Below are 12,113 nucleotides of genomic sequence, written 5' to 3'. Positions count from 1 at the left end.
GAAGATAAAGCATGATTTTGAAAAAGAAACTACCCTTATGCCTCTAGAGGAAATTCCTGCATGATCGCTAAAGCTGCAAGAGCAGTTATACTTCCAGACAGACAGTCTGGGGCTACTGGCCCTAAGTGCTAACTTACAGATGCGAAACCTGGACCTTCAATGCAAAAATGACTCAAAAATTGCAAACGAATCAACAGAGTATGGAAAGATGCATGCTGGGAATAACAAGAAGAGACAGGAAAAGGAAGGAATGGGTAAGAGCACAAACAAAAGTATGCAATGTTATTATAAGAGTGAAAAAACTGAAATGGCACTGGGCCGGACATGAAGCAAGAAGAACAGACCATCGCTGGACCAAGGAGATGCTAGACTGGATTCCCAAGTGGTATAAAGCGACCAAGAAGACCACCAGGACGATGGCAAGATGAAATTAGGAAACATGCCGGAGCAACATGGATGACGGATGCAGCAGACAGACTTTTGTGGAGAAATCCTGGGGAGGCCTTAATCCAGCAGTGGATTGAAAAAGGCTGAAGATGATCTGTATATAATTAAGCTAAAGGCAAACCGTTTGTATTCTCTAAACCAACCGTTCCAGTAATTGTTTATCTATTACATTCCTACAGATGGGAAATACCTTCAACGTAACAAACCCCTGGCATATGGTTTTGTGTAATTTATTTGTGCAATTTCTACACTATAAAAAGAAAACTCATAAAAGGTGCTTAGTGATGCAGGCTCCATTTTACAGTACATTACACCCAGAGAGGGAGTTGCAATGGCTATTTTGCACAGCAATGTATATTGCCAACCGTAACATTTTATCATCTGGCCATGCTTGTCGCAACGCATAATGAACACACAGGCTGTTCCCTTTTCTGGAGTTATTCTTCAGAGAGAAACATAGAATGAAACGTGCAAATCTAAAATTCCTGCCAACATGCATTTCCTAAGTTTCTCTATGATCATTAGTGGGAATTAATTATCAGTTAGCAGAGTTATCCTGTTTTAGTTATTAGGAAGAATCAAATCAAATTGAATATAAATTCATATAATTAAAATTCAATACTGAAATTCATTGGAATTTGCATTCATTATTTTATTTTCTAAAAAGTGTTGATAATAATAATAGGTAATTCAATAATATCACAGCTGTAAGCTCACAGTGTATTGTTAATAAAAATCAAGTAAAACTAAACACTATTCAGAAAATCTATCCAATGGAAGAGTCTGCTTTAGTATATCAATAATAATAAATAATAATACCAAAAAAAGATTGACAGAGAGGTCATTTAACTGGCTGATGAGTATTCAACTAAATGGGAAGTTCATAAATCCCCAGAAAGGCGTTCATTCATACAGTACATATACTGTGAGCTTAAATGACCTTGTTATGGAATCCAATGGAAACTCTGGCTATTCTCACTGAAGACAGAGAAGTAGTTGTTTAACATTAAAAACTGGACTTTATTTTTAATGTTTGTTAACATGTTGGTAAGCTAATTGTTAACAGTTAATAAGTTAAGAAAATTAGCACTTAAAATAATGCATTGGTAGTTGCTTTACTCGGTACTATGACAACCCAACAGCTCACTGAAGCCGAATCGGACTTTAAAACTGCAAGGATCCACTAGAAACTAAAAACTTTTTGATGCCAGTAATAATGGCTTAAAGAAAGAAACCCAAGCAGTGTGGCAGGGCAGGATCCCTGCATATGAAGAGTGGGTTTTGTGTGTGTGTGTGTGTGTGTATGATATATATATTATATATATATATATATATATATATATATATATACACACACACACACACACACACACACACACACACACACACACACACACACACACACTGAACAAAAATATAAATGCAACATGTAAAGTGTTGGTCCCATGTTTCATGAGCTGAAATAAAAGATCCCAGAAATTTTCCATACACACAAAAAGCTTATTTCTCTCAAATTTTGTGCACAAATTTGTTTACATCCCTGTTAGTGAGCATTTCTCCTTTGCCAAGATAATCCATCCACCTGACAGGTGTGGCATATCAAGAAGCTGATTAAACAGCATGATCATTACACAGGTGCACCTTGTGCTGGGGACAATAAAAGGCCACTCTAAAATGTGCAGTTTTGTCACACAACACAATGCCACAGATGTCTCAAGTTTTGAGGGAGCATGCAATTGGCATGCTGACTGCAGGAATGTCCACCAGAGCTGTTGCCAGAGAATTGAATGTTCATTTCTCTACCATAAGCCACCTCCAACGTAGTTTTAGAGAATTTGGCAGTACGTCCAACCGGCCTCACAACCGCAGACCACGTGTAACCACGCCAGCCCAGGACCTCCACATCTGGCTTCTTCACCTGCGGGATCATCTGAGATCAACCACTCGGACAGCTGATGAAACTGTGGGTTTGCACAACCGAAGAATTTCTGCACAAATTGTCAGAAACTGTCTCAGGGGAGCTCATCTGCGTGCTCATCATCCTCACCAGGGTCTTGACCTGACTGCAGTTCGGCGTCGTAACCGACTTCAGTGGGCAAATGCTCACCTTCGATGGCCACTGGCACACTGGAGAAGTGTGCTCTTCATGGATGAATCCCGGTTTCAACTGTACCGGGCAGATGGCAGACAGCGTGTATGGCGTCATGTGGGCGAGCGCTTTGCTGATGTCAATGTTGTGAACAGAGTTCCCCATGGTGGCGGTGAGGTTATGGTATGGGCAGGCATACATAACACCAGGCCGTATTTCCCTCATGAGGAATCATTGCTGGTAGAGTGACTTGGGGTTCCTGTATGTTTGTCTGTGTTTATGTAAATAAAATTTGACAAACTACAATGTCTCGATCTCCTGCCTGTCACAAGCAATCTCTGACATTCCCTAGAATCTGGCCAAAAGAGTATGGTGCAACAAAGTTTTTCATCATTATATCTTACAAAAAAAGTACAGGGTGTTTTAAAACAATGCATATCGAAATGTATAATGATTGAACAGAGCCAAAACTTCAGTGCTATGTTTCTAACAGTGTTTGTTGAAAGTGCCTAAATCAATTAAACTAATGGGGCATGGATTCATCTCAAGTCCAGACGAATGTCACATTGAATATAATTTTCTGTCAGCAGCAACTGTAACTGTGCATCACTCCAAGGTTCAATGTGGAGAGAATACAGAAGTTTCAGTAGCATTAGAAAGGTTCCTCCCAATATACAAGACTGACTGAGTGGCATCTGTGGCAAAGTGGCTAGTGGAGGGGAACAGGTATAACGGTGATGCGATGCAGGAGTGACAGGCAGACAACAGTTTCCAGTGAAAAGGTGCTTTTATTTATAATCCAGGTCTGGTGACCGTTAAATAATAAATCCCCAGCTATACACAACAATGTGTAAAGCACGGGGATAGCAATAACACAGACACAGTCCCGAACAAAACGAACACACGGTCACCAGTCCTGGGTGAGTGCAGACGTGCTTGTGGTGGGTGAAGACACTGTATTTTGTGACGGTTCCGTGCAGTGGTGATCCGGATTGTGCTGACCCTGGTCGACAGCTCCGGACAGGTGAGTTAACTGTCTGGTGGTGCAAAACGCAGACAATTACAAAACAAACACAACAAAACACAACACGTAATTCTCTGTAACAACGAGAGCTCCTCTCTCGCTCCTTCTCTCTCCAAACATTTACCCAAACGAAGGAGAAGACCAGCGTTACCCTGGCCCCTATATGTAATCCCGCATGATATCGAGATAAACGGTTGCAGCTGCCTTATTACTTGCAGCTGCCTCTCGTTTATCTCTCAAATCAATACGGTCTTACAACAGAGTCGCGCTTCTTTCCAGGCTGACCCACTTCCCTGACCCGGAAACGAACTGTCAGGCCAGCCCTTCCAGATACTTCTCCTCCCGTTCTTTAGCGCCCTCACAGGTTGGGAGGAAGATTCATCACCAGAACTCATCTTTCCGTCACACATCACAAGGGACAATTAGAGTTCTAAATGCCTAGATACATACAATGAATTCAATGTACTGTTATTCACATGCCTCATCTGAACACATGTTAAAAATGCATGTTATAAACAATACTAACGTAATTTGGCTAATCTCCTGTAGAAATATTTGCAGGGCATATAAACCTGGAAGATCGAGACACCATATAATGAGCAACCAGTTCAATGGAACCTCAAGGCACGCACTCCTCAAGACACTTGTTGGCTATATTGGGCAATTAATGTGAATCACCTTTAGGCATGACCATTGCTTTTTTTCTATTTCTACTACAGCAGTACAAGAAGACAATGTTCTTAAAACAATTAAGCACATGCATGTCAGTCTCATAAACCTCACGATAGTCATAAAGAACATGAGAGGTAAGTGGAGTAATATGCTAAAGCGAGGGAAAGGCAAGAAATAGCCCATCTTGCTACTAGAGTGCTTACACAATTAATCCCACCACCACTTTGGGAACAGGGTGCATGTATATTCAAATTGAGTATCAATAAAATAGCCGACCAGTACTTTCAATTCCTGTACTTGGAAGTTTATGTAAAATGTACTGGATGCAATCCACTTTAAAACTATAGCAAACTTTTAATCAACATGCATTTATGTTTTATGTATTGGGTATCACTTTGTCCATAAATGATAACAGATACTGTGTTTGGTCTGTCTTTAAACCATAAAAGATGAATTAGCAGAAGAAATGGAATATCAGAAAAACAGCTAGGATAACAAATTCAGTTTCACTTTTATGTCTCCACTTGAAATGAATTTAACACTAGTCGCCCACTGTAATTTGGTCTGAAATATGATCGACAACATTGCAACTTGTACCATAGAGGATATTTGCTTTACAGTCTAGAAGATATGTGTGTTAGGTCTGGGTCAATTTCTGTTATTGCTTGCTGGTGAAGGCACTCAAAATTATTTTTGTGAATTATTTTTATTTTTGGAAGTTTCATTTGTTCAGCAATTGTACACTTACAATATTACCCTCATGTTTCTTTAAACACATTAGCCTTCAATAATATTTTGTAAATTATTCTGCCAATAATTAGTGAAGCTAATTAGCACATATGAATTCATGAGGAACTTTGCTGTGAGCAAAAACCTCCAGATTCTCTATATAGCAAGGATAGGCACAACTGTAAAAGCGCTGGGATTCACAGTCAATAAAAGCGGATCAAACTTGCATCAAAAACACAAGACAAGTTAGTAGAAACAATTGGGGCAACCTTGACCCCCACTGCTTGTACATTTGTGCCTATTTTATTTGTGCTGGGCAAAGGTTGCCCCACTGGTTTCTTAAAACTTGTGGCTTGTGTTCTTGATATCTCCACTTTAAATGCCTGGACACTGTTGATAACTTACAGTTTTTTCACATTTCCAATATGTTTTTGTTTCATAATTTAGTTTTATAATTCTATTCTGTTTCACGACTGTAGCAGCAAAATAGAATGGAATTAGCAGTCTAATTTGCTTTAAGATCACAAGCTATCTATTCTTGTATACATCCTCATTATTATGTTTGTCTTGGCCTTCACCCTTTGACATTTAAAAGAATGAAGCATGCAAATTAAAAGGCTAATGTGGCAGTTTTTCTACACAAGTCATGGTCATTGACCATTTAGTTGCTGTATGCCAAGAATCTGAGTGCCCATTATGACTGCTAATGACTAGAACATGGAAGATTACCATCACTGCCTAAGATTCTTTTACCAGAAAGGTACTTGTCACAGGGACGGCCGAAGTGGGCGGCGTCAGAACCAGGAAAGGTAATGAAATATACAAAACACAGGACGGATGAAATGAAATGATGAAGACGCCTGTTGGCGCTGGTTTAATACAAAATAAAAGGTTTACACAAACACGAAAAACACAGGACACGGCACTCTACGCCAAAATAAATAGACAAACGAAAACAGACTAAACTTAACAAAACGGTGCACGGACAGACACTGACAAACACGGTGAGCAGATACTTTGTTATTATTATTACTACTTTACTTATTTCCTCCGTCTCCAATCCCGTTCTCCGCTCACCGAACACCCAACCACCAGTATGTGCCAACGTGCATCTATATATACTATTGTGCTGGGATTCAATTACCAATTAATTATTCACTTGAATCCCAGCACGTGAATTAATAAAGTGCAATTCCCCGTGCTCACATATTACTACATTTTACTTGCACGTGAAGTGCTGTGCAATCCTCGTGCCTAAATACAAATATACATTTTAAACACTCGTGTTACACAGACCCGTTTATATCCCGTGTACCAATGTCTATACACCAACATTTAAACACACCACACGCAACACATAACAGATAATATACACAGGGGCGGGCACTTTGTTACATATACCCCCTCCTGTGCAAAGCACACATGGCCTCAATGGCCACCTCCCCCCTTAAAAGCCCAAAAGTCCCGCCCAAAGTCCTTGGCCAGGACCAGAGGCTTCCAGGGGCCCACAGGTCGTAATGCTGTCAGCAGGGTAGCATTCTCCTGCCAGGGTAGTCCTAGCAGCGGAAAGGCTGCTTGGGGTGTGGTCTCCTGACCTTCCCCCTCCTTCGGCGCCGGCAGCTCCCCTTGGTGGGGCTTCAACCACCGTTCTTCCTGCAGGGAAGAAACTGCAGAGGGAGCAGGTCTCCGGACCTCCCCCACGATCTCCGGCAGCGAAACTGCTGCTGGGGTTGGCGGTCTCCAGACCTCCTCCCCCTTCTCCGGCAGCGAAACTGCTGCTGGGGTTGGCGGTCTCCAGACCTCCTCCCCCTTCTCCGGCAGCGAAACTGCTGCTGGGGTTGGCTGTCTCCAGACCTCCTCCCCCTTCTCCGGCAGCGAAACTGCTGCTGGGGTTGGCGGTCTCCAGACCTCCTCCCCCTTCTTCATGGCCGGCAGCTCCCCTTCGTGGGGTTCCGGCCACAGTACTTCCGGCTGTGATGCGGAGCGGCGGGCAACCCCAGGCGATGCAGAGCGGCGGGCAACCCCAGGCGATGCAGAGCGGCGGGCAACCCCAGGCGATGCAGAGCGGCGGGCAACCCCAGGCGATGCAGAGCGGCGGGCAACCCCAGGCGATGCAGAGCGGCGGGCAACCCCAGGCGATGCAGAGCGGCGGGCAACCCCAGGCGATGCAGAGGCATCCTTGGGCGAAGCGAGGCTGGCATCCTTGGGCGAAGCGAGGCTGGCATCCTTGGGCGAAGCGAGGCTGGCATCCTTGGGCGAAGCGAGGCTGGCATCCTTGGGCGAAGCGAGGCTGGCAGTCAGGACAAGCTGGGGTGCGGGTGTTGGCCCTCTTTTCGGCCACTGCAGCCGGGAGGTTCTTCCCCGTGCTTCCCTCAGCAGCCTATGCAAGGGCTGCTGAGGACCGCCAGCATCTAGTCCTGGTCCTTCTGGTGCAGGGAGAGGCAGCTCCTGCTCCTCTCCCCCTGATGGAGGTGGAGGCAGAGGAAGCTCCAGCTCCTCTCCTCGTGATGGTGGGGGAAGTGATACCAGCAGGCATTCACCCTCTGCTGGTGGGGGAAGTGATACCAGCAGGCATTCACCCTCTGCTGGTGGGGGAAGTGATACCAGCAGGCATTCACCCTCTGCTGGTGGGGGAAGTGATACCAGCAGGCATTCACCCTCTGCTGGTGGACAGGGACCCAGCAGGCATTCACCCTCTGCTGGTGGGGGAAGTGATACCAGCAGGCATTCACCCTCTGCTGGTGGGGGAAGTGATACCAGCAGGCATTCACCCTCTGCTGGTGGGGGAAGTGATACCAGCAGGCATTCACCCTCTGCTGGTGGGGGAAGTGATACCAGCAGGCATTCACCCTCTGCTGGTGGACAGGGACCCAGCAGGCATTCACCCTCTGCTGGTGGCGGAGGCAGAGGCAGCTCCTGCTGCTCTGCTCCTGCCGGTGGAGGTGGCGGAGGCAGAGGCAGCTCCTGCTGCTCTGCTCCTGCCGGTGAAGGAGGCAGAGGCAGCTCCTGCTGCTCTCCCCCTGCCGGTGGAGGTGGCGGAGGCAGCTCCTGCTGCTCTCCCCCTGCCGGTGGAGGTGGCGGAGGCAGAGGCAGCTCCTGCTGCTCTCCCCCTGCCGGTGGAGGTGGCGGAGGCAGAGGCAGCTCCTGCTGCTCTCCCCCTGCCGGTGGAGGTGGCGGAGGCAGAGGCAGCTCCTGCTGCTCTCCCCCTGCCGGTGGAGGTGGCGGAGGCAGAGGCAGCTCCTGCTGCTCTCCCCCTGCCGGTGGAGGTGGCGGAGGCAGAGGCAGCTCCTGCTGCTCTCCCCCTGCCGGTGGAGGTGGCGGAGGCAGAGGCAGCTCCTGCTGCTCTGCGCCTGCCGGTGGAGGTGGCGGAGGCAGAGGCAGCTCCTGCTGCTCTGCGCCTGCCGGTGGAGGTGGCGGAGGCAGAGGCAGCTCCTGCTGCTCTGCTCCTGCCCATGGAGGTAGGAGCGGCGTGTAGTCTCCTGGTGGTGGAGGTGGGAGCGGTGTGTAGTCTCCCCTTGATACAGGGGACTGGTGCGGCTCTCCCTCACTTGCAGGGGACTGGTGCGGCTCTTCCTCCCTTGCAGGAGACTGGTGCGGCTGTGGAGACAGCGGTGGGACCTCTGCCTTCCTCTTCCCCTTTCCCCTTCTCTGCCACCTCCTCACCTTCCTCTCCTGCGGCAGTTCCTCCTCTCCTTCCTGGTAGGGGCAGCGCACCACCGGGTGCCCAAACTCCCCACAGGCAAGGCACCAGCCCTGGTCCTCCAGACCACCGAGGAACTCCTCCAGGTCCTGGCAGCCATCTCTCCAGTCCCAGCCTTCCATGTTTTATTTTTTTTTGTTGTTGCTGTGGTTTTTTTTTTTTTTTTTTTTTTTTTTTTACAAAACACCTCTCCTGGTCTGACGCTTGGAGGCGCTGTTATCCCACGCAGGACACCACGTGTCACAGGGACGGCCGAAGTGGGCGGCGTCAGAACCAGGAAAGGTAATGAAATATACAAAACACAGGACGGATGAAATGAAATGATGAAGACGCCTGTTGGCGCTGGTTTAATACAAAATAAAAGGTTTACACAAACACGAAAAACACAGGACACGGCACTCTACGCCAAAATAAATAGACAAACGAAAACAGACTAAACTTAACAAAACGGTGCACGGACAGACACTGACAAACACGGTGAGCAGATACTTTGTTATTATTATTACTACTACTACTTACTTATTTCCTCCGTCTCCAATCCCGTTCTCCGCTCACCGAACACCCAACCACCAGTATGTGCCAACGTGCATCTATATATACTATTGTGCTGGGATTCAATTACCAATTAATTATTCACTTGAATCCCAGCACGTGAATTAATAAAGTGCAATTCCCCGTGCTCACATATTACTACATTTTACTTGCACGTGAAGTGCTGTGCAATCCTCGTGCCTAAATACACATATACATTTTAAACACTCGTGTTACACAGACCCGTTTATATCCCGTGTACCAATGTCTATACACCAACATTTAAACACACCACACGCAACACATAACAGATAATATACACAGGGGCGGGCACTTTGTTACAGTACTGTATTTGACTAAAAAAGCAACTTGACTTATCTTAACTAATGTATTCTTCGTGTTGGTTAGATTCACTTGGCATCATTTTCAGTTTCAGTAATCACATTTAAGGAAAATAGAGCACTTCTGTGACATCAATAGAGTACTCAGAATCATGCCTAACACCTAAGTACATCTGGTACAACAGAATGTACCTGTTAACTTGATGTGGAAACCCTTGTTCTCTTCAAACCTATTTTTGTCAGTTATGTTAAATTCCAGACTACCTCATAGCCACTGTATAATCACAATATGGCACTCCTAGATATGCGTGGGTGTGTGATATCGCCACTTCTTGGTCACTTACAGAGCGGTAGGCTACAACAGGCATTCAATATGGTCACCTTCCATTTCAAGAAATGGCTCGAGAGAATCAGAAACTGTAAGATTTGTGTTATTTGCTATACATGTTGTGACTTGCACATGTGTGTGTGTGTTTTATTATATCCGTGTGTTCTCTATGGCTTGATGTGTGCCAATTTCAAATTTCAACACACAATGTTGGCTAGATACGAATATACTTTTACCAAGACACAATTTTCAATTTTTCTTTTTAATTTCCTGCCATATGCTGTAGGACAGAATGCTTTTGTGGTATCTTAATCTACTCCAGTGTGCAACAGAACACCACAGATAACACCAAGGCTTTCAATAGTTTTACCTTTGTTCATTCCCTGCTACAGTTATTACTTTAAATAACGAATGGCTTATACATCCATGTTGTAACAATTCTTTCCTGTCACTATCACTAGTTACATATACCCAGAGAATCCAACTCAAATCATGCCATTGACTTCCCCCACCACCACCACCTCTGGTCCTGTAACTTTTCTCGTTTTGTAATCTTTTTGACCGCCTCAGCATCGTGACTATGTACCATCTGTATTAAATACATGAGCTTTCTATCTTTGAGCTACTGACCTCTGTACTTCCATTATCTGCTCATCTAATTATTATTACCCATAATCACTGAACAAATGAGCTGAAGCAATGTATCCCCGATCTCAACCTGCCATTCCATTACTCCATCTGATTGATGCCACTTGATGTTCTTAAAGATTTTGTCAGAGCATCCAAATTGACGTGTTAAGACTTTTGTGGAATCAATTAATTCAACAAGCGTTTAATCTATAGCTAACACATTTCTCGCAAACAGAATTTTAGTTTACAAGGCTTCACTAGGAGGCAGTGTGGTCCAGTGGTTAAAGTCGAGGGAGCAAATCACTTAATCTCCTTGTGCTCCATCCTGCGGATGAGATGTTAAATCAACGTCCTGTTGTAAGTGACTCTGCATATAATGCACAGTTCAGAGCCTACCTCTGTAAAGCACTTTGTGATGGTGGTCCACTCTGAAAAGCGCTATATAAAAATAAAGATAGTATATTATTATTATATTATTACTTGACTAGATTTCAGCTGATATCAACTTTTCAATTCAAATTGTAGAGGCAACTGTGGCCAGTGTCCGTTTACTCAGTAGATCTGCTGTTCATTGTTCTTGTTCTTGTTTTTTCAGCTCCTCTGCTCAGTTGAATTGGTTCCATCTCAGCTGCTGCCTTATACAGTGGCACATTCTAATTTGTCAGCACCATCTGGCTTCCGGAAAAGTTCTGCTGTAAACTCTCTACATCTATCCAGAATATCTTCCACTAACAATTGCAAATCATTCACTCTGATGCTTCGTTCCCTTGTTTTTTTTTTTTATTTCCATGCTGTCGGTTTAATTGTTTCCATCGTTTGCAATTCACTCTTTTGTGTTTCTTTGACACATCGTCTCAATTTTTCTTTCCTGGTATATGCATTCTTTATCGCTAGCGCTAGAGGAATGTCACATCTCCCAAAGAAGCAGATCAAATTAACAAGCTGCAACAGAAAATTGAAAATAGAAAAAAACACTTATAATTCAGAGTGAAAGAAGAGCAAATTAAATGCTTTTTATGAAAATGGCAAATGTTTGAACACACCATTTTTGACAGGAGCCCCCTCTTCACCCTCATTCCATCACTATGATAGAAACATGAAGGATGTTTTACTTTTTAACACTCCCACCAGATATAGCATTCTAGTGGCAGCATTAATAATGACCTCAAATGGAATTATATGATGAACTCAGAATGTACCTTCCTTTTCCTCAGAAATCTTTATTTCTAGACAAGAAATACGTGTTTTACATTTTCTGTTTAATTTTGCAGAGGGATAGTGTGTAACCTGTTTTAACAGACATCTGTTCACTGCCTGTATATTCCCAGGACACTTAAGTATACTGCTTTCATCTTAAGATGAGGCTTGGTAATTTACTTGGTAATTAAAAAAACAAACACACACACTATATATATATATATATATATATATATATATATATATATATATATATTGTGAGCGGGTAGGTGCACACAAAGAAAACAGACAGTAGTTTCCAAAACAAATCAAGTCTTTATTCCAGTATTCTATACGGCTTGCTCTTATATTGCAATGTCCAAAAGAAAGTAAACAGTTCAAACAAGATTTCAAACAAAAACAAAACCACTTGCTTGGTTTCTTCT

This window comes from Polyodon spathula, chromosome 5 (assembly GCF_017654505.1).
Source record: "Polyodon spathula isolate WHYD16114869_AA chromosome 5, ASM1765450v1, whole genome shotgun sequence".
Taxonomy (NCBI): domain Eukaryota; kingdom Metazoa; phylum Chordata; class Actinopteri; order Acipenseriformes; family Polyodontidae; genus Polyodon; species Polyodon spathula.
Note: the sequence above shows the minus strand (reverse complement) of the source record.